Source organism: Xenopus tropicalis, chromosome 3 (assembly GCF_000004195.4).
Source record: "Xenopus tropicalis strain Nigerian chromosome 3, UCB_Xtro_10.0, whole genome shotgun sequence".
In the NCBI taxonomy this organism is placed as follows: domain Eukaryota; kingdom Metazoa; phylum Chordata; class Amphibia; order Anura; family Pipidae; genus Xenopus; species Xenopus tropicalis.
In genome coordinates, this window is record NC_030679.2 from 52,055,581 (window position 1) to 52,075,455 (window position 19,875).

The window sequence follows — 19,875 nt, forward strand, 5'->3', positions numbered from 1 at the left end:
CTGCAAAAAATTTAATTTCTTTGAGCCTGTTTCATAGCCGATTGAATTATTCGAACATTATTAGAAATAAAGGAAAGTCTATCCTGGACCGCTGGCGCTGAAACTTCTTTAGGAAAATTTGGAAGAACTTGCGGATGAAACCCAAAATTGGCATAAAAAGGAGTTTGTTTAATGGAAGAATGCACAGAATTGTTATATGCAAACTCCGCTAGTGGCAAAAGTTCATACCAATTGTCTTGTAAAAAAGACGAAAAACAACGCAGATACTGCTCAAGGGTTTAGTTAGTTCTCTCTGTTTGACCGTTGGATTCAGGATGGAATGCAGTAGAGAGAGCAAGTTTTATTTTTAAAGCATGACAAAGGGTTCTCCAAAATCTGGAAGTGAATTGTACCCCACGGTCGGAAATAATTTCGTCCGGAACCCCATGTAAACGAACCACCTCCTTGATGAAAACTTCAGCAGTGGTTACTGCAGACGGAATACTGGTCAGAGGAATGAAATGTGCCATCTTGCATAGCCGATCAACAACCACAAAAATAGTGTTAAAACCATGAGAGTGAGGAAGTTCAACAATAAAGTCCAAGGAAACTGAACCCCAAAGTCTGTCAGGTATAGGTAATGGATGAAGGAGACCTAAATGTTTGGAGCGTGATTCCTTAAAACGGGCACAAACTTCACAAGACAAAACATATTGATTACAGTCTCTGATCATCCCTGGCCAATAAAAAGATCTTTTAGCTAAATCAATAGTCTTGCGCCCCCCCCCATGTGACCTGCTAATGGATGATCATGAATTAATCGAAGAACATCCAATCGTAAAGCTTCTGGTACAAAAATGTTGTCCTTAAAAAATAGAAGACCATCTTTATTCCGAAGTTGATCAGAAGGAACTACAGAAGAGGATTGTTCCAACATCTTGGCAACTAGATCAGTTTGTAATAACAAAAAATTTTGAGAACTTAGGATGGTTTCAGATTGAGTTTCAAAATTCTCCTCATGGAACATACGAGAAAGGGCGTCGGCTTTATGATTTTGGGAACCAGGTCTGTATGTTATATGAAAATTGAATCTGGAAAAAAATAAGGCCCAGCGAGTCTGTCTTGGTCTTAGACGTTTGGCTGTACGTAAATATTCCAGATTTCTATGATCCGAAAAGATGAGAATAGGATGGGAGGAACCTTCTAGATATTGACGCCACTCTTCGAAAACTACTTTGATGGCCAGAAGTTCTCTGTCAGAAACATCATAGTTCTTTTCAGAGGAGGAGAGTTTTTTTGAAAAGAATGCCACAGGATGAAGAAAATTCTGAGAACCGGACCTCTGTGAAAGGACAGCTCCCACAGCAGTCTCCGAAGCATCCACTTCAACAATGAACGGTAGCGAAGGATCAGGATGCTTGAGGACAGGAGCAGACGTAAAAAGTTCCTTCAATTTGTCAAAAGCAGACTGAGCTTGAGAAGACCAATGAAAACGTTTAGTGGTACTAGTTAAGTCAGTGATGGGAGAAATAATCTTTGAGAAATTACATAGTTACATAGGGTTGAAAAAAAGACCAGTGTCCATCAAGTTCAACCCATCCAAGTAAACCCAGCACACCTAACCCACACCTACCAATCTATACACTCACATACATAAACTATAAATACAACCACTAGTACTAACTGTAGATATTAGTATCACAATAGCCTTGGATATTCTGATTGTTCAAGAACTCATCAAGGCCCCTCTTAAAGGCATTAACAGAATCTGCCATTACCACATGACTAGAAAGGGCATTCCACAACCTCACTGCCCTCACCGTGAAAAACCACCTACGCTGCTTCAAATGGAAGCTCCGTTCCTCTAATCTAAAGGGGTGACCTCTGGTGCGTTGATTGTTTTTATGGGAAAAAAGAACATCCCTCATCTGCCTATAATCCCCTCTAATGTACTTGTACAGAGTAATCATGTCCCCTCACAAGCGCCTCTTTTCCAGAGAAAACAACCTCAACCTCGACAGTCTCACCTCATAGTTTAAATCTTCCATCCCCTTTACCAGTTTAGTTGCACGTCTCTGCACTCTCTCCAGCTCATTAATATCCTTCTTAAGGACTGGAGCCCAAAACTGCACCGCATACTCAAGGTGAGGCCTTACCAGGGACCTATAAAGGGGCAAAATTATGTTCTCATCCCTTGAGTCAATGCCCTTTTTTATACAAGACAGCACTTTATTTGCTTTAGTAGCCACAGAATGACACTGCCTGGAATTAGACAATTTGTTATCAACAAAAACCCCTAGATCCTTCTCCATTAAGGAAACCCCCAACACACTACCATTCAGTAGATAGTTCGCGTTTATATTATTCCTACCAAAATGCATAACTTTGCACTTATCAACATTGAACCTCATTTTCCAGTTTGCTGCTCAGTTTTCCAATTTTGTCAAATCGCTCTGCAAAGCGGCAGCATCCTGCATGGAACTTATAGTTTTGCACAATTTTGTGTCATCAGGAAAAATAGAAACAGTACTGTCTATGCCCTCCTCCAGGTCATTAATAAACAAGTTAAAAAGCAAAGGACCAAGGACTGACCCCTGCGGTACTCCACTAACCACACTGGTCCAATTAGAAAATGTTCCATTTACCACCACTCTTTGTACTGTATGCTTCAGCCAGTTCTCTATCCAATTACAAATATTATGTTCTAGGCCAATATTCCTTAATTTGATCATTAACCTTCTGTGAGGTACTGTATCAAACGCTTTAGCAAAGTCCAAGTAGATGACATCAACTGCCATTCCAGCATCGAGGTTCCTACTCACCTCCTCATAAAAGGCAACTAAATTAGTCTGGCAAGATCTGTTACGCATAAAACCATGCTGGCACAAACTAATAGTATTGTGAACTGCAATGTATTCAAGTACCCTATCCCTTATTACCCCTTCCAACTTCTACTGATGTTAGACTAACAGGCCTATAGTTTTCAGGCTGAGAACGGGATCCCTTTTTAAATAACGGCACCACATTAGCAATCCGCCAGTCTCTCGGCACCATGCCAGACCTCAATGAATCCTGAAAAATTAAGTGAAGAGGTTTGGCAATCACAGCGCTCAGCTCATTTAATACCCTGGGATGAATCCCATCCGGTCCTGGACCTTTGTTTACCTTTACATGTTCAAGTCTCTTTTGAATTTCCTCCCGAGTGACCCATGCGTCAGTAGCTAAATTACTAGAACTGGGCATATTTAAAGGGAAGCCTTCATTAGCTGGCTTCTCAGATGCGAATAAACCTCCTGTAAAAATTAGCAAAACCGATAAACCTCTGTGTCGCCTTTCAATTAGTCGGAACTGGCCAATTCAGAACTGCTGAAACCTTCTTAGGGTCCATGAGAATCCCATCGGTTGAGATAAAACCAAGAAATTCAATAGAGGTCTTGTGGAACTCGCATTTTTCAAGTTTAGCAAACAATGAATGTTCTCGTAACCTGCTGAAAACTTTTCTCATATGAATCTCATGTTCTTTAATTGAAGAAGAAAAAACCAGAATGTCATCCAAATAGACTATAACGAATTGATCAAGGAAGTCTCTAAAAATGTCATTAACGAGGTGTTGGAAAGTGGCGGGTGCGTTACATAATCCAAATATAATTTAAAAAATTTTTTAGCCTCTCGTAAGTTCTGGAACAATACTGGAATTAAAGGAAGAGGATAACGATTCTTCACAGTGATCAAATTCAATTGCCTGTAATCGATACAAGGTCGTAGCGAATGATCCTTTTTCTCAACAAAGAAGATACCGGCCCCAGCTGGAGACGTGGATGGACGAATGAACCCTTTTTCAAGATTTTCATCGATATACTTCTTCAACACAATCAATTCAGGCTCAGACAAAGGATAAATGCGACCAAATGGAATGGCGGCACCCGGCAACAGATCGATCGGACAATCATACACCCGATGAGGAGGAAGAGTGTCAGCACCTTTCTCGTCAAAAACATCTTTGAATTCATGGAGATAGTTAGGAACAACAGTAAATTGAGTGTCAGCTGCAGGAGACACTGCCAACGAGTGAGAAATCTCTAACAAATGAGAAGAACAAGTCTTAGAATCAAAATGAATGTCCCCAGTGTTCCAATTTATTGATGGGTTGTGCAGTCTTAGCCAAGGAAACCCCAGAAGAATAGGAAATAAAGGTGAAGCGACAACATCAAATGAAATGGTTTCAACATGTTTAGAGTTCAAAAATACTTCCAAAGGCAAAGTCTCTAAGGTAACAGGACCAGAAGTGATGGGCGAACCGTCAGCTGTCCTCAATGATAGCGGTTGCATCTTAGGTCGAGTGGGCACAGCATGTTCTTTAATGAAGTCGAGATCCATAAAGCAACCACAGGCTCCCGAATCAATGACCACTGTGCTTTTGAGACAGTCCTGAGGCCACTGTAAAACAACAGGAAATGAAAGAGATGTTGGTTCTCTGAAAGTCACACAAGGAGACATTGCAGGGCATCTAGTCTTACCCTTTGGACGGGTTGGGCAATCCTTCAGGAAGTGACCAGGTTGACCACAATATAGACATGAGTTTAACTGGCGTCTACGGGCACGTTCCTCAGAAGATAAAGCAGACCTCACTAGACTAATTTGCATGGGTTCAGAAGTGTCAATCGCAGGGGCAGCAGCTTGAAAATTCCCAGAGGTTCTCGGGGACGACCAAGACACTGAAGAAGGCTGAAGTCTTTCTGCACGTCTTTCCCTCAAGCGGCGATCAATTTGGACGGAAAGGTCAATAAGTTTCTCAAGACCCTCAGGAACCCCCACACGGGCCAATTCATCTTTCAGAGTTTCTGACAGCCCAATGCGAAACTGATGTTTTAAAGCCTGCGTATTCCATTCAGTATCAGCGGCATAGCGACGGAAATCCGACACATATTCTTCTACAGGCCTTTTACCTTGTGTCAAGGAGCGTAGAGCCGCTTCAGCAGTGACTTCTCTATGGGGGTCATCATACAGCGGAGCCATAGCATGAATGAAGGTATTAGCATCAATCATGATAGAACTGCGATGCTCCAACAACCGATGAGCCCACGTCTGTGGTTCCCCCGATAACAAGGAAATCATCACCCCAACCTTAGTTTGTTCTGAAGAAAAGGTATAGGGCTGAAGAGAAAATAACAGTCTGCAGCTATTAATGAAAGTGCGAAACTGACGTCTGTCACCAGAAAATTTATCAGGAAGCGGTACCTTGGGTTCAAAAGGACATCCTGTGTATTCAGCAGAAGGAGAAGCAGACATAGAAGGCACAGCGGGTGGGACAGGGTTAGATGGATCACTCAGCCCTTGAACCTGTGTTTGTAACTGCTGATAACTACCTTGCAAGTCCCTCACAGCTTGAGTTAGTGATGCCAATTGCTGGGATATTTGATCAAAAGGAGAAGCAGCAGATTCATCAGCCGGATCCATCTTTATCTTGGCGAGGTGATACTGTCAGGCTTACCTCTGCCAGATGCTTGTATTGCAGGAAAGATGACAGAAGCACTCCCCTACGCTTCCCACTGAGTACTCAGATCCTGGATATGCAGACAGGGTGAGCTCAGATGAGGAATAGCAGAGGTGCTAATAACTGATGCACAGGTCTCTGCTGGGTTCGGAAAACAGGAAACAAGATCAAGCAAGCGAAGTCACAAGGCAGGCCGTAGGTCAGGACAGGCTGCAAACAGGAGTGTGATGAACAAAACCAAAGGTCAGGACAGGCAGCAAACTTGGAGAGTCGAGGTACAAAGCCGAAGTCACAAACCGGGAGTTCAATCAAAATTCAGAAGGGAGCCGAAGTCGGGAGCAGATGCAGGGGTCAAAACCAGAAATCAGGAACAGGAACCGCTTAGTGTCAATCAGTAAAGACGATCACCTCGCACTGGACTGAAGGCCGCGGCGTCTTTTTAAACGCGATGCGCATGCACTTGTTTTCTGTGGGGGTGTGTAGAAATTTTAAACCGGTGGTTCAGGTATGAAATAGTGGCAGGACCAAATGAGCTGTTCCCCTTGAGGTGCTTGTTAAATATGACCGGCTAGTGTCAATGCAGTTCTGGAAGCTTCAACGAATAGCTTCCTAGTTATCAGGTGATGAAATATGAATGCGCATGATGAGTATACATTTTTTATCCATGGGTGTTATTGAACAAAGGGTTATATTTGAATAAATATTCTAACAGCACATTGTGAAGAACACTTTTATATTAATGCAGCGTTAATCATTTTCTTGCATCTTAAATGCCTTTGACCTAAAGGTCACTGAGTTTGATCCAATATTTTGAAATGTCTTAAAGAGTTTTTAGTAGAGGCTTTCAAAATTGTTGGTCGGTGACCAAGGTGTCAGTATTTGAGAGCAATAAACTAATTGGTGCTGCTGAAGTCTAGCTGTTGTACCTCACTCAAGGTTATTGTGTGCATGTTCAGTGGAGGACACAGAATAGGAAAGCAACAATAGACTGAAAGCCTCTGCGAGATTGTCACATTTCAGTGATTTGCTGCATAACAACAGAAGACCTTATCCTGCTTTTTGATGCTTGACTGAAAAAATAATGCTGACCTTTCGCTGTTTGTAAAACCTTGTAGGCAATGTTATGCCAGAGGACTAACATTTGTTTTAGCTCTGATATACTGAGCAAAGCCATTACATTAGTATTCTTATTTAAAGATTTTGTAATTATTTTTAAACAGAGATCTTTGTGTAGCTCATAAAGAATTAGTATAAAAGCTTATTGAACATGCATCATTATAAATGTTGCCTGTACTGAATATGAACTATGCCTGCAGATACATTGGTGCATTTGTGCAGCTTGAGAGAGAGTGCCATAAATGTATGATATCTCTTTTTGCATTTGCTTTGATTTGCTTAGGTGGCAAGCAGGGCCGGAACAAGGTGTAGGCAGAAGAAGCACCTGCCTAGGGCACAACAGCGAGGGGGCGCTAGGCAGGTACCTCGGTTGCCACCCCTATTCCGGGATCTCTTACTCCCACCACTGATTTTCTAGTCGCTCCCCGCTCTCATGGTGGGGGTGAGGTGGCCGGCTGGGTCACCTAGGGTACCCAGCCAGCTTGGTCCAAGCTTGAACTAAGAGTAACCACATTTGGTTTAAACATATCTTTTCAATACACATAGGGCAGCATTAAAATGGTTAAAATCTTTTTGTTATAGCAAAGATTAAACAGTTTATTTGTCCTACAGGATGTGGGTCAAAATACCAGACATGTTTTAATAACAGTGAAGAATTTTACTACCCTGCCTTTACTTAGTTAGGATGTATAATGGTTTGCAAAAAGGGATATTTATTTTTAACTCATTCATCTTTACAAGAGCACTCGAAAAACCATAATCTACGCAGTATTTGGCAACATTTAAGATTCTTCTGAAAAAAAAAAAAGATTGTCCGGACAACAAACCCTTTCTGGGATATTCAGATTTCAGCACAATCGAGAAAATTGCATCATCTCAGTTGTCCAGAGCCCAAATTTTAAAAAAAATCAAGCCTTTAGATGAATTTCATTGGAATACTAATCACTCAAATGTGAATCTTGCAAAAGTTCTAGAATTCAGTGGAATCCTGGACTTGGCATATGCTCATGCAGGGTAAGTCTACTAAACGAGAAGTGGGTTTATCTTCATAAAACTGTTCATATGAAAATTGTCACATGGGGGCAGAATGATCATATTATCATGTTTATTAACTGAGCTGTAATGATGGATGAAGATTCACAAACTATTTCTGTTCTACTTCTAATTGAAAAAATGTAATTGAGTCAAAAGCTTACATAGAGTTTTAGGTTAGCGTGGCGTTTCTCTGCCAAAATAAATAGCTAATAGCTGCAACTTCATCAGTGGTGCTATCCCAAATTAGGAAGACATCATCAACATAGCCTTAAAAATATAAAATATGTTGTCTGCAAGATGGGATTACAAGTATAGGATCTGTTATCTGGAAACCGTCCAGAAAGCTCAGAATTAATGAAATTAACAATGTTTTAAATGATCTCCTTTTATAAAAATATAATAAAACAGTATCTTGTACTTGATCCTAAGATATAATTAATCCTTATTAGAGGCAAATCAATCCTACTGGGTTTATTTAATATTTAAAGGGGACCTGCCACTCATGTCCCCAACATGAAACTTTAACTTTTTTTTTTAAATAAGTCATCCATACGTGTATTAAATGTATTTAAAAATCTCACCAATTGCATCGTCAATCATATATTGCCTGCCCCGCCTTAATAACAGTGTCCCACAAAATGGCACTTGCCTGCTTGCTGTGATGGTAACTTCCAAGACTGAAGGAAACAAAATGTAATAATTTTGTTAAAAAAATTATATAGTGTAAGTGAAGTATATTTTACTTTGAAAATATATGTAATTATTTCCTATGATGAAAACATGCTGAGCCAAATTACAGAAAAATCCCAGGTCCCATGCATTTTGAAAAACCCATAGTACTGTTCCAGAAGTACAGAAAATTTTTGTTAAACCATTTAAAAAACTTTAAATAAAGAGGTAAATATGTGTGTTTTCATTTCTAGATTAATACCCCTGCCCATCCTCTCCTGGCAGTATAGATCATGAATGTCTATAGAACAGTGTAGTAACTGTTTATTTAGTGGGAGAGCTTCGGGCAAAGGATTTAAACAACCAAGTGTATCATGTCAACAGAAATCTGGTATTGGAAATAAAGGCTGAATAATCACATCCAAATAAATTGCATAGATGAAAAAGCTACCCGCACCCAATGCTATCTGGAGCTGGAGTTGGTGGATCAGATTCCATTCCCCTGTAAAGACTGTGAATAAATCTTGCAAGATAATACCTACCCTTACAGCTCCCTCAAGGAAATAATCAATCTGGTTCTTAGGAGAAATGGTTGGATTAAACATAAGTCTTTTATACTGCTTTCGTTTCCCAGCTGACACAGTGCGTCTGATATATACAATGTCTTACTGAGAAAAACTGCTTCGCCTCTGCCAGCAGGTTGAACAGCAATGTTAGTATGAGACTGCAATGCTTAAGGTGCTTTTGTTTCCCTTTATGTTCTTAAAAAATTTTTTTCTTAACATTGATACAGGAAAAGGTGATGTACCGTGCTAGCCAGTCAAAATGTTTACAGGGTAACCCTTTTGAAGTAAAAAATAACAAAAGTGGTATAAAGGTGATACCTTTATTGGCTAACTAAGATAATCATAGCAAGCTTTTAGAACATCTGATATCAGCTTGAAAAAGGAACTAAAATCTCAGGAAAGCCTGCTATGGTTATCTTAGTTAGCCAATAAAGGTATCACCTTTATACCACTTTTGTTATTTTTTATTTCAAAAGGGTTACCCTGTAAACATCTTAACATTGATAGTAATCCGTTTAAGTCAAAATTGTCAGTACATTTAAAAAGATCATAATGGAATGCATGAAGACCACGTTTCATTTCCTAGCCTTTTAGTGTCAGACTGAGCAGTCTCTTTTAACCTGCCCTGCATCTTTAATATCTGGACATACCTGTAGAGGTCGGCCTCCAAGTTAAATGTAGTATTTGCATGTGCAGGAATAAAACCCTAAAATCTTCTAACCAGAACAGTTTAAAACAATTCTAAGGTCTCTAATAAAAAGACTTTTGTCACTTTATGTTGTATTCTCTGAACTCTTGACAAACTAGGGGGCACATTTTGTGACTTTTTCGTATTTTTGCAATTTTTTCGTAGCCGTTACGATTTGCTCGTATATTGTCGCGACTTTTTCATATTGAGTGCTCGTAAACGGTGGGCAAACCTTTCAGACTTTGCATGATTTTGGAAGCCTCCCATAGGACTCAATGGCACTCTGCAGCTCCAACCTGGCCCAAGGAAAGTCACGATACTGAAGCTTGAATGAATCCGAAACTTTCATACTCAGCGCGACGGCTACGAAAAAGTCGCGACAATTCGCTCAAGTCGTAATGCTATGAAAAAGTCGCTACAATTTACAAAAAAATCGCAAAATACCGATCATTACGAAAAAAACGCATTCGGACGCTTTTCGGACGTTCGTGGATTAGTAAATGTGCCCCTAAGTGTTCCTTTCTCTCCCCTAATTTTCATTTTGCACTTTGCAAGGTTTCCTTCTATGCAATTTCTCTGTGTGTGCATGATCAGCCATGTCTCGTTCAGACTTGTATATATTGATTTGCTTTGATTGATGCTCACCTTTTCTTTCTGATGCATCTGCAGCTTTATTTTATGCAAAACATCCAGACTTTATGGATCTGTTGTTTTACATACAGTGTAGTGTAAAAAATAATTATCACAATATATAAGAGTAAATGCAAGGTGGTAGAGAACCTCACATTGCCAAGGACCAAAGGCAACAAACCCTATTCCACACAAGAAAGAGGAAAAAATACAAATGCTAGGTTCTCTATTAACAATTTATTACACACTTTAAAAAATGTGGCTGGCAGCCTACCACAAATGTAAAAAAACTTCAAAAATCTTCTCAGTCTATAATGTGTCATAAATATACACTCAACTCAATTCATCACAGTTACACAATATTTGTATAACATGAAGCCAGTGTAGATACTTTGCTACACATTTCACATACACTCCATTGTTGGTATGGAAAAATAGCTGCAAAGTTTTCGAACAAGGGTCCTGCCTAGAACTCGAATTCTAATTTTTCCACCACAGACTTCTTGCTTTATAGAATACATGTCCCAAAATCATTGATGCCAGTGTAAACAATTTGTGGTGTTGGGAATAAGCTGTAAAAGCAAGCAAAAATGATAATACTAAACTAGAACCAGCAACTGCTCTTAAATGGCGTCATACTTACCTGAAGGGCTGAGCTGATTAATATTTTATATAAGTACCCAAGATAATTGTTGGCATAATTACAAATGTACTGACAACATTTTTTTAAACAAAACTGGAGATATACACTGAAGTTTTCACGGAACTGAAAAAGGTTTGTAGTGTTCATTTAAAGGGCTATGTTGACCTATTTTGTGTAAAGTATTTTTTCATAAAATCTATATACCTGTGATGAACTGAGTTGAATATACGGGTATTGGACCCCTTATCCAGAAACCCATTATTCAGAAAGTTCAGAATTACAGAAAGGTCATCTCCCATAGACTCCATTTTAATTAACTAATTCACATTTTTAAATATGATTTCCTTTTTCTCTGTAATAATGAAACAGTACCTTGTACTTGATTTCAACTAAGATATAAATACCCTTTATTGGATGCAAAAAAGATCCTATTGGGTTTAATTACTTTTTAAATATTTTTTTTAGCAGACTTAAGGTAGGAGATCCAAATTACAGAAAAAAACCCTTATCTGGAAAACCCCAGGTATGGGATAATGGGTCCCATATATGTATATATTTCTGATTTATTATTATTATTATTAACTGAGGACAGTGTATATGTAAAGTTTGTATATTGTAGTAGGCTGGCCAGCTGTACAATAAATTGTTAATAGAGAACCTAGCATTTTTAGCATTTGCAACTGCGACAAGCCGCTAGGTCAGCAGTGATAACATTTCTGGGGCTTTTACTTTCATCATGCTCTCTGTTACTGCTGAAATCTTACAGAGGCATTCTGTAGAATCATGGTGGGGGAAATATAGGGCACACACATACTGGTAAAAATGTTACGGCCTGCCAGTGATTTTTGCTTTATCAGATAGTTGTACTACCTCTGCTATCTGCTACTGTTCTTTTCATATCATACAGCAGATCAGACTCTATCCATCATACCTGCTATGAAGTGACTAGTATACTGATCTCTACATTATACTTTAAGTTCATTTTAAGGCAAACTACTCTTGAATGAAAAACAAATTATTTGTTAAAGTTTTTGATTGAAAGCAGTATTGTCCCTTTCTGAAGTGCTTCTTCTTACACAAAAACAACTATGTAGAAGCCAGCTTTCCTTCATAGAAGATCAATTTCTACAATGCTTTACATGCTTCTGTACACTGATAATCAGCAGAAGAAGTGCACAGAATATTTAAAAGAGCTGGACAGATATCAATTACATTCACAAAAATAATATTCAAAAGTTGCCGAAAATGACATTTCTTTCAAAACCATTTTTAGGAAGGGGTTTTTCATTAAATTTAAATTATTGGCAAGATTTACAGAATGGCCCATTTAAAATTATCATATCATACCAGCATATGGCTCCACGAATCATACAACTGAGCTATGGGTTTAGAACCCAGTAATCTCACTAGTGATCCCCTGCTCACAATGCATTTTTATTAATAGCCAAAAATAATAAAAAAAAAAAAAAACAACAAAATACAAATACAAGAGTATTGTAGAAATGATACCTATATTGGCTAACAATAAAAATACATTGCAAGCTTTCAGAGCTCTAAGGCCCCTTCATCAGGCAAAATACATGAAGGGGCCTTAGAGCTCTGAAAGCTTGCAATGTATTTTTATTGTTAGCCAATATAGGTATCATTTCTACAATACTCTTGTATTTGTATTTTGTTGTTTTTTTTTTTTATTATTTTTGACACTGGCTAACACGGTACTACAGTTTTTGTTTTGTGATTATTAATAGCCAGGCACACTGTTTCCAGTAAACCAAGAGATCTGCCATTCATGCCTAACTTACAATCATCCAATCACTCTGAATACTAGAACATCAGCAGTGCCATTGTACTTGCTTGACTTTCCCATACCTGTCTATAATGAAACTTCATTCTCACTAGTGTAAACTATAGTTGCACATATCAAGTGAGAAAAGCCAACCATTTTATTCCTGGTAAAATGTAAGCTTCTGGCCCCAGAGTAGAATCTGTCTTTAAACATTTATATTTAATACCCGACTGATATATTTACACTGGGCATAAGGCTGTTGTTACAGGAAAATATATTTTTTCTATGCCCTATGTTTTGCCTTTGGTCAGTTTTAAATGTAAACCAAGAAAACATACAGATACACATTCATACAGATACAGATTCGTAAATCACCAAGTTTATTAGTTTGCAGTATTTCCAAAGTGGTCTCTTTGATGTCAAGGTCCCATGAAACCAGGTATATTTGGTACTAAATACCTAGAACCCTTAAATGAGATTGCACAATGGTCTGACAAAACTGTCTAAGGGTTCAACGCACAGTCACGGTGGGACTTTCAGGTCTTTCTCATATAACTGTAATTCTATCTATATCTCTTTAGGCAGGGTTTAAGGGTACTGTTTCATGATTTTTTTTTCCATTTTCTGTCTTAAAGTCTTATAATTGGCTGTAAATGTCCCCAAAGAGTTTACAAGCTAACTGACTCAATAAAGTCACAGTGATGGATTTCTTTTTTGCTGGCTTTCTTTTCACTATCCCTTTTCCCCCCAGATCTGAAGCACTATTTAGATTCATCTCTTCACATGTAAATATTCATATCTCTACGACATCTCCGTAACAGATAAGGCTGAAAATAATGGTGTGACCTTTTCCATTGCCTGTGAATCCTTCAACTCTTTAATGTACAGAGGAAGATCTTATTGCTCGCCTTGTTTTGTATAGATGGAAGAATTGCATGCATAATGTTGCCTCTAAGTATTTTTCATTTTCGTTTGATATATTTCTAGGCATATAGTTTTGCATATGGCAAATTATTTGAAATGGGTGACAGCTGTTTTTTTTTTTACCCTGAAACCTTCAGTGTTGCTTATCCAGCTCTGTACATCCGATGGCAATTATGCAGTCTCAAGTTCAAGGGAGAGAGACAGAAGAGAATGGTAGTTATAAAAACAAAACTATGTTGATGCTAACAATCTGGTTCACAGTAACCCTCTCACAGCCATATAGCAGCAGCTAAGCCGGCTACACACAGATATCTTTTAAAGTTCAGTCAGTGGGCGGCAAAAGCGTACAGTGATCTTTACGAGTAATATCTGGTTTTGCCGTCCAAAACAGCAAAAAGATGACCAAATGCAGTGCATATATATATATATATATATCAGGTCCCTTGCTGATCCTAAAATGAATAATCCTCATGCCTTCCGCCAGATCAATGCCTTGTGGCCATCAACATGTCTATCCAATAAACAATTGGAGTCAGATACCCCATGGGGGGGGGGAGTCGAGACTCTGTGTAACCAGAATTATGGTACTATTTGTGCAGAGGAATCTCAATCTATTGCTGTGCAGATATTGTTGAAATTTAACAAAAAATGCCAGCACAATGTGTGTGGCAGTTCAGCAACTAATGGTTTGTCAAGTGTTGAAATCAGGCTATAACATTAGTTTTTGATTTTCTACCTCTGTTTATTGAATCTAAATTGAGAAATTACATTTTAGTTTATAGGACTTACACAGAGATCTTTCACCCATAGTCACTAGCTCATTTAGGGTGAAGACACACAGAGCTACAAGTAGCAGCAACAGAGACAATGCTGATCATTTACTGATTATTGTCTCTACGTGTGTTTTAGCAGAGGCAGTTCTCAGTATTGTCTATGGCAGGGTATTTTCTGGTGTTTAGTAGCCCTGACAAATAGCTGCTACTAGTAGCTCCATGTGTCCTTCACCCTTTTAGTTCTTATAAGAATGGGCAACTAGTTACATTTCAATTTTACTAAACAGGTAATTGGTATTTCATTTGTGAATCTTGGGGCTAAGCAACTATGGGAAAAAAACATTTAGAGCCAGAAAGTAGCAAATAGGATCCCCAGTGAATAAGGCATGTTAGTTCCAAATGAAACAATGTGAAAAGAAAAAAGATATTTTCACTAACACTAAAGAGGGCTTCTGTCATATCTGTAAGTGCACACTCAGCATCATCATCATCATTTATTTATATAATGCCAGTAAATTACAGAGCACTTTACATTCATTTATAACAAACAGGGGTCTTAGAATAATTAAAGGGTTACGGAGTAAATAGTAGGACATTAAGGCCCTACTCGGAACACAAGGAATATAAAAACAATTGATGATTTATGGTAAGTTAATGTCTGATCAATCAAGATACATTGGATATGCTTCCTTTAGCATTCTGTAAGATGTGGCTTATGCAGAAAAACAACAGGCTTACATGTTCATGCAAAGATGTGGATAAGTAAATGCCATGCCATGTTTTCTACTTGAATGGAATACTGTGTGTGTGAGGCAAGCTCTCACTTATACATTTGAATACTTATAAGCAGAGATTTTAAAAACCTGGTGTATGTGACTGTGTCTCTTTACTTTATGCCCAATAGTAGAATTTTATTTCCAGCTATATGCCAGTACCTATGACTCAGTACTTGTGACTCATGTTAAACCCAAAGATTTCTGACAGGACTAAAATAAAAATAAAAAAAATTGTATTCTAGGGTTCTTAAGCCGATATATACAGTAAAATCATGATGAACACAGCAAAGCAATAAACAACTGGTTATTATATTTTGCCATCTCTGGTTTTTCCAGTTTTTGTGGAAATGTACCTGCATAGTTAATGTACCTAAAGCAGGTTAGTGGGCTGCTAGCACATATTTTAGGAATGAAGCCGATTTCTTTTCAATCAGGCATATTTTTGCTTTAATAAAAAAAAGCTGTGGGTAGTTCACCTATAACTAGGCAAAATGCTCTCTGCTGAGCAGGAATTTACCTCCCACAGAGATTTTCGCATCTCACGCATTCCTTTCCTTCAAACAATTACTGCAAATGTGTTAACATTTCAGCCCCATAAATTATGCGGAGGAGTTAAACTGCATTCTGTAAAGAAATATCATGTTCACTCAGCAAAAGGCCACACATGGCATTACTATTTTAATTAAACCTATACCCTTTTTGACCTTAAGCATTGTAATATTGAAATTTATACAAAAACAGCTTCATTTGGATATATTAGTACATTTGCAGTTATTGCTTGCTTTTTTTTTTTCTTTGTAGTTTTTCTGTTCTCTACTGAGGTTTTTGTTTTTTGTTTATTTGAAGCTTTCTTACTGGAACAGGTGCTTTAACGGTTGAGAAAAGTCTCACTTTCCTCCAGAACAAAAAAAGCTCTAATTTAGATATGGCATGTACTATGGCAGGTGGTAAAAGCTCCCCTGCATATCCCAGTTTTATTGTCTTTCTGCAGTACATGATTTAGAAGAAACTGCATATGAGCTATTAGAAAATATGGGCTATTAGGGTATCCTCATGCTTGCCTGGAGACATTGTGAATCCGAGCAATAATTTACTTTTTCTTGTATGTGGAGCAGAACAGAGAATAGAAAGGAAAAGCATCCCATTTACTTTCCAAGAATATAATACAGATACATGATTTGGGTGGTCTAATTGAAGTTGTGCTATTCTTAGACAATTTAAATTTGTTTTTTTTAATAATTTTTTTAAATTATTTGTGGTTTGTGAATTATTTAGGTTTTTGTTCAGCTCTTCAGTTTGGAATTTCAGCAGCTATCTGGTTGCTATGGTTCAATTAAATCTAACAACCAGGCAACAGTTTGAAAGAGAGAGCGGAATATAGAGGTGGGCCTAAACAGAAACATAAGTAACACAAAGTAACAACAACAATAAAATTGTAATCTCACAGAGCAATAGCTTTTTGGATGCTGGGGTTAGTGACCCCTATTTGAAAGCTGGAAAGATGAGGCCATTCTGTAACATACTAAAAGTAAACCTGAAGGTGAACCACCCTTTTCATAAAACAGTCCCTTGTATTTAATCCTAACTAATATATAATTAATCCTAATTGGAGGCAAAACAATGCTATTGAGATTATTTAATGCTTAAATGATTTTAGAGTAGACTTTAGGTATGGGGATCCAACTTATAGAAAGATCCCTTATCTAGAAAACCCTAGGTCCCGAGCATTCTTGATAACAGGCCCATCCCTGTATGATGTTAGGCATACTAAAAGGTGTGGTAAAATGATGCATCATTCCAGCAGATGGAGTTAACAAGTACTGTATAGTAGGGGGAAATTAGAAATGTGAAGGGAAGTTGTTATAATAGAAGTCAGAATAGCACATTTGCATTTCAAATTCACAACAAACAACAAAAAAATGTTGTAGGTGATTATTTCAAATGAGGGTTTCTTCATTCGATTCTTTATTCATTCAGTTCTTGTTATTTAAATAATGCAAGTATATAGGGATATTTGGTGTAGAAACATGCATTTCCATAATAGGTCATACATTCCTAAAGTTGATGTCAAAGTCTCTAGAAATAAAAAAAAAAACACACATACATGTTTTTATTTTATTAGCTATTATTAAGAGACACATTTATTTTATGTTGCCAAACACAAGTGGTTACTGACATTTTGTAGGTGTTCTTAGGATCATTTATATCCCCTTTAATACAAATTTGTAATGATGCCTATTCCAGATGCCGAAACTTCCCATCACAAAAGAGTTCTCTATACAGCCTGTGTATGGATTATAATATTGGATAGTACCACTGTCTGCTATGCAGTTTATTATCAATACAGTAAAACAGTCATAAAGAGTAAAGGTACTTTTTTTTTTTAATATCTTTAATTTCAGTTAAAGGAGAAGGAAAGTCTCAATCACTGGGGGGGGGGGGGTGGTTGCAAAATTTTAGGTACCCCCCCAGTGATGGTAATCTCTTACCTGAAACCCCAGGCCAGTGCTCCTGTTAGGATAAAACTAAACCAGCGCGGGGTAAATGCAGGGGAGCGATCCTCTTCCTTCTCCTTTCACAGCGATCCCGGGCCTGTGCATGCGCAGTTGAGTGACATAAAGCTGGCTTTTTTGTTTGGCTGTACACTTTACTGCACATGTGAGAAGACCAAAGCAGGAAGAGGAACACCCGCTCACATACACCCTGGCCGAGTGTTCATGAAAATGTATGTCGTCCCAGAATTCCTTTTTCTACATATGATAGGTACACCATGCACTTTGTACAAGAGCCACTGACAAGATATGTTGCCAAGTTTTAGTTTCAGTATCATAATATAGTGTGCAAGAGAGCAGAATAGCGTGTAGCTGTTAGCTTGCAGAGGCACAGTGGGAACACATTTATACGTCTCCAGTGCCGTGAATGTTCACTAACCCCGCAATCAACATCTGATGTGAAACCTTTAAATTGTATTCAGAAGAAAACCCTGCCATACTTATACTGTAATGTCACCCACTGTGACCTATAGCACTTATATTTGCCTATTTGTGTCTGTTAGTTACCCCTCCCATATAGATTGTAAGCTCTACGGGGCAGGGACCTCCTTCATCTTGTGTTTCTGACTCTTATTGCAACTGTACCTTGTATTTATTTGTATTTATTGTTGTACTTTGTATTTATCCATTATCTTTAACCCCCCTGTCTGTATTAATGAATTCTACTGTACAGCGCTGCGTACATAAGTAGCGCTTTATAAATAAAGATATACATACATACGATTATCTGTAAGAAATCAAAAATACAGCAGACATGGTACGGTGGTATGGTACAGTTGCTATAAAAGGGGACAACTAATAAATGCAAAGAAAATCATTTTCCTCCAGCCTGCTATTATTGCATGCCGGGTTTTGGTGTCCAGAAATACAATTTTAGATTTTGTATGTCTTGTTTATCAGTGAGCTGCAGTGTAGCCATAGTGAGCCATACACACACTCAGTGTAACACTGGCAGAACTTGATGGGGTTATAAGTATAAAGGCAGAGTGCTTTTATACAGGTCATGGATCTCCAAGGTGACTTCTAATATCCTTATATTTTTCAACAGGGGGTACTTAATTATAATACACAAATTTTAGTGAGTCATGTGGCATAAATTACATCACTAAGCACTGATTATAACTGATGACACCAAGATTATAACTGATTATAACCGATGACATGATGACACTATTTATAAAGGTTATTATTTACAAGATATTGGTGTATTATATACAGTTTTTGCTATGTACAAACATTTAGGCTAATGTCACATTTGCACCAGAAAAGAAACGCCCACTACCTACCATCATTGATAGCACATAATGCATTTGGCAACAATGGCCTTCACTTCTCAGTGGACACTTAAAGGAACAGTAACACCAAAAAATGAAAGTGTAGAAAAGTAACTATAATGTGCTGCTGCCCTGCACTGGTAAAAGTTGTGTGTTTACTTCAGAAAGTCTACTATAATTTATATAAATAAGCTGCTATGTAGCCATGGAGGCAGCCATTCAAAGGAGAAAAGGCACAGGCACATAGCAGATAACAGATAAAACACTATTGTATTCTACAGAACTTATCTGTTCTCATTTATGTAACCTGTGCCTTTTCTCCTTTTTTCCAGCTTAAATGGCTGCCCCCGTGGCTACACAGCAGCTTATTATATAAATTATAGTAGGGTTACTGTATGTCTATGAAGATTTTCATTCATCCAGGTCATGGTATATCTAGTATAAATAAATTTAAAGCAACTGGACTTGTTAAGTAATCATTGAAGACGTTTCACTACTCACATATCACATCTCAGAGGAGCACTGAAAGCTTGTGGCTACCCAGACTGGGCCTTTGTCAAAACAAGAGCAACTAAGCCCAACAGGAACACCAAAAGGAATAACCGTCCTGAGGCAGAGAGAAGGCGCAATATAGTCATCCCCTATGTAGCAGGAGTGTCGGAGAAACTCAGGAGAATTTTCAACAAACACCACATCCCTGTGTTTTTCAAACCTAGCAACACACTGAGACAAAAACTTGTATACCCAAAGGATCCAACACCAAAGGAAAAACAAAGCAATGTTGTATACGCAGTCCAGTGTAGCGAGGAGTGCACAGACCTTTACATTGGTGAGACAAAGCAACTGCTCTCCAAGCGAATGGCTCAGCATAGGAGGGCGAATACTACAGGCCAGGACTCTGCTGTCTTTCTACACCTAAAAGACAAGGGACACTCCTTTGAAAATAGCAACGTCCAAATTTTGGACAAAG

General features: G+C 38.1%; 1 protein-coding gene across 1 annotated transcript in view; it reads left to right on the plus strand.

Annotated features, from left to right (window-relative positions):
• ppm1h (protein phosphatase, Mg2+/Mn2+ dependent 1H) overlaps positions 1-19,875 on the plus strand; it is a 103,325-nt gene that overhangs the window by 62,386 nt on the left and 21,064 nt on the right. The window lies entirely within an intron of this gene.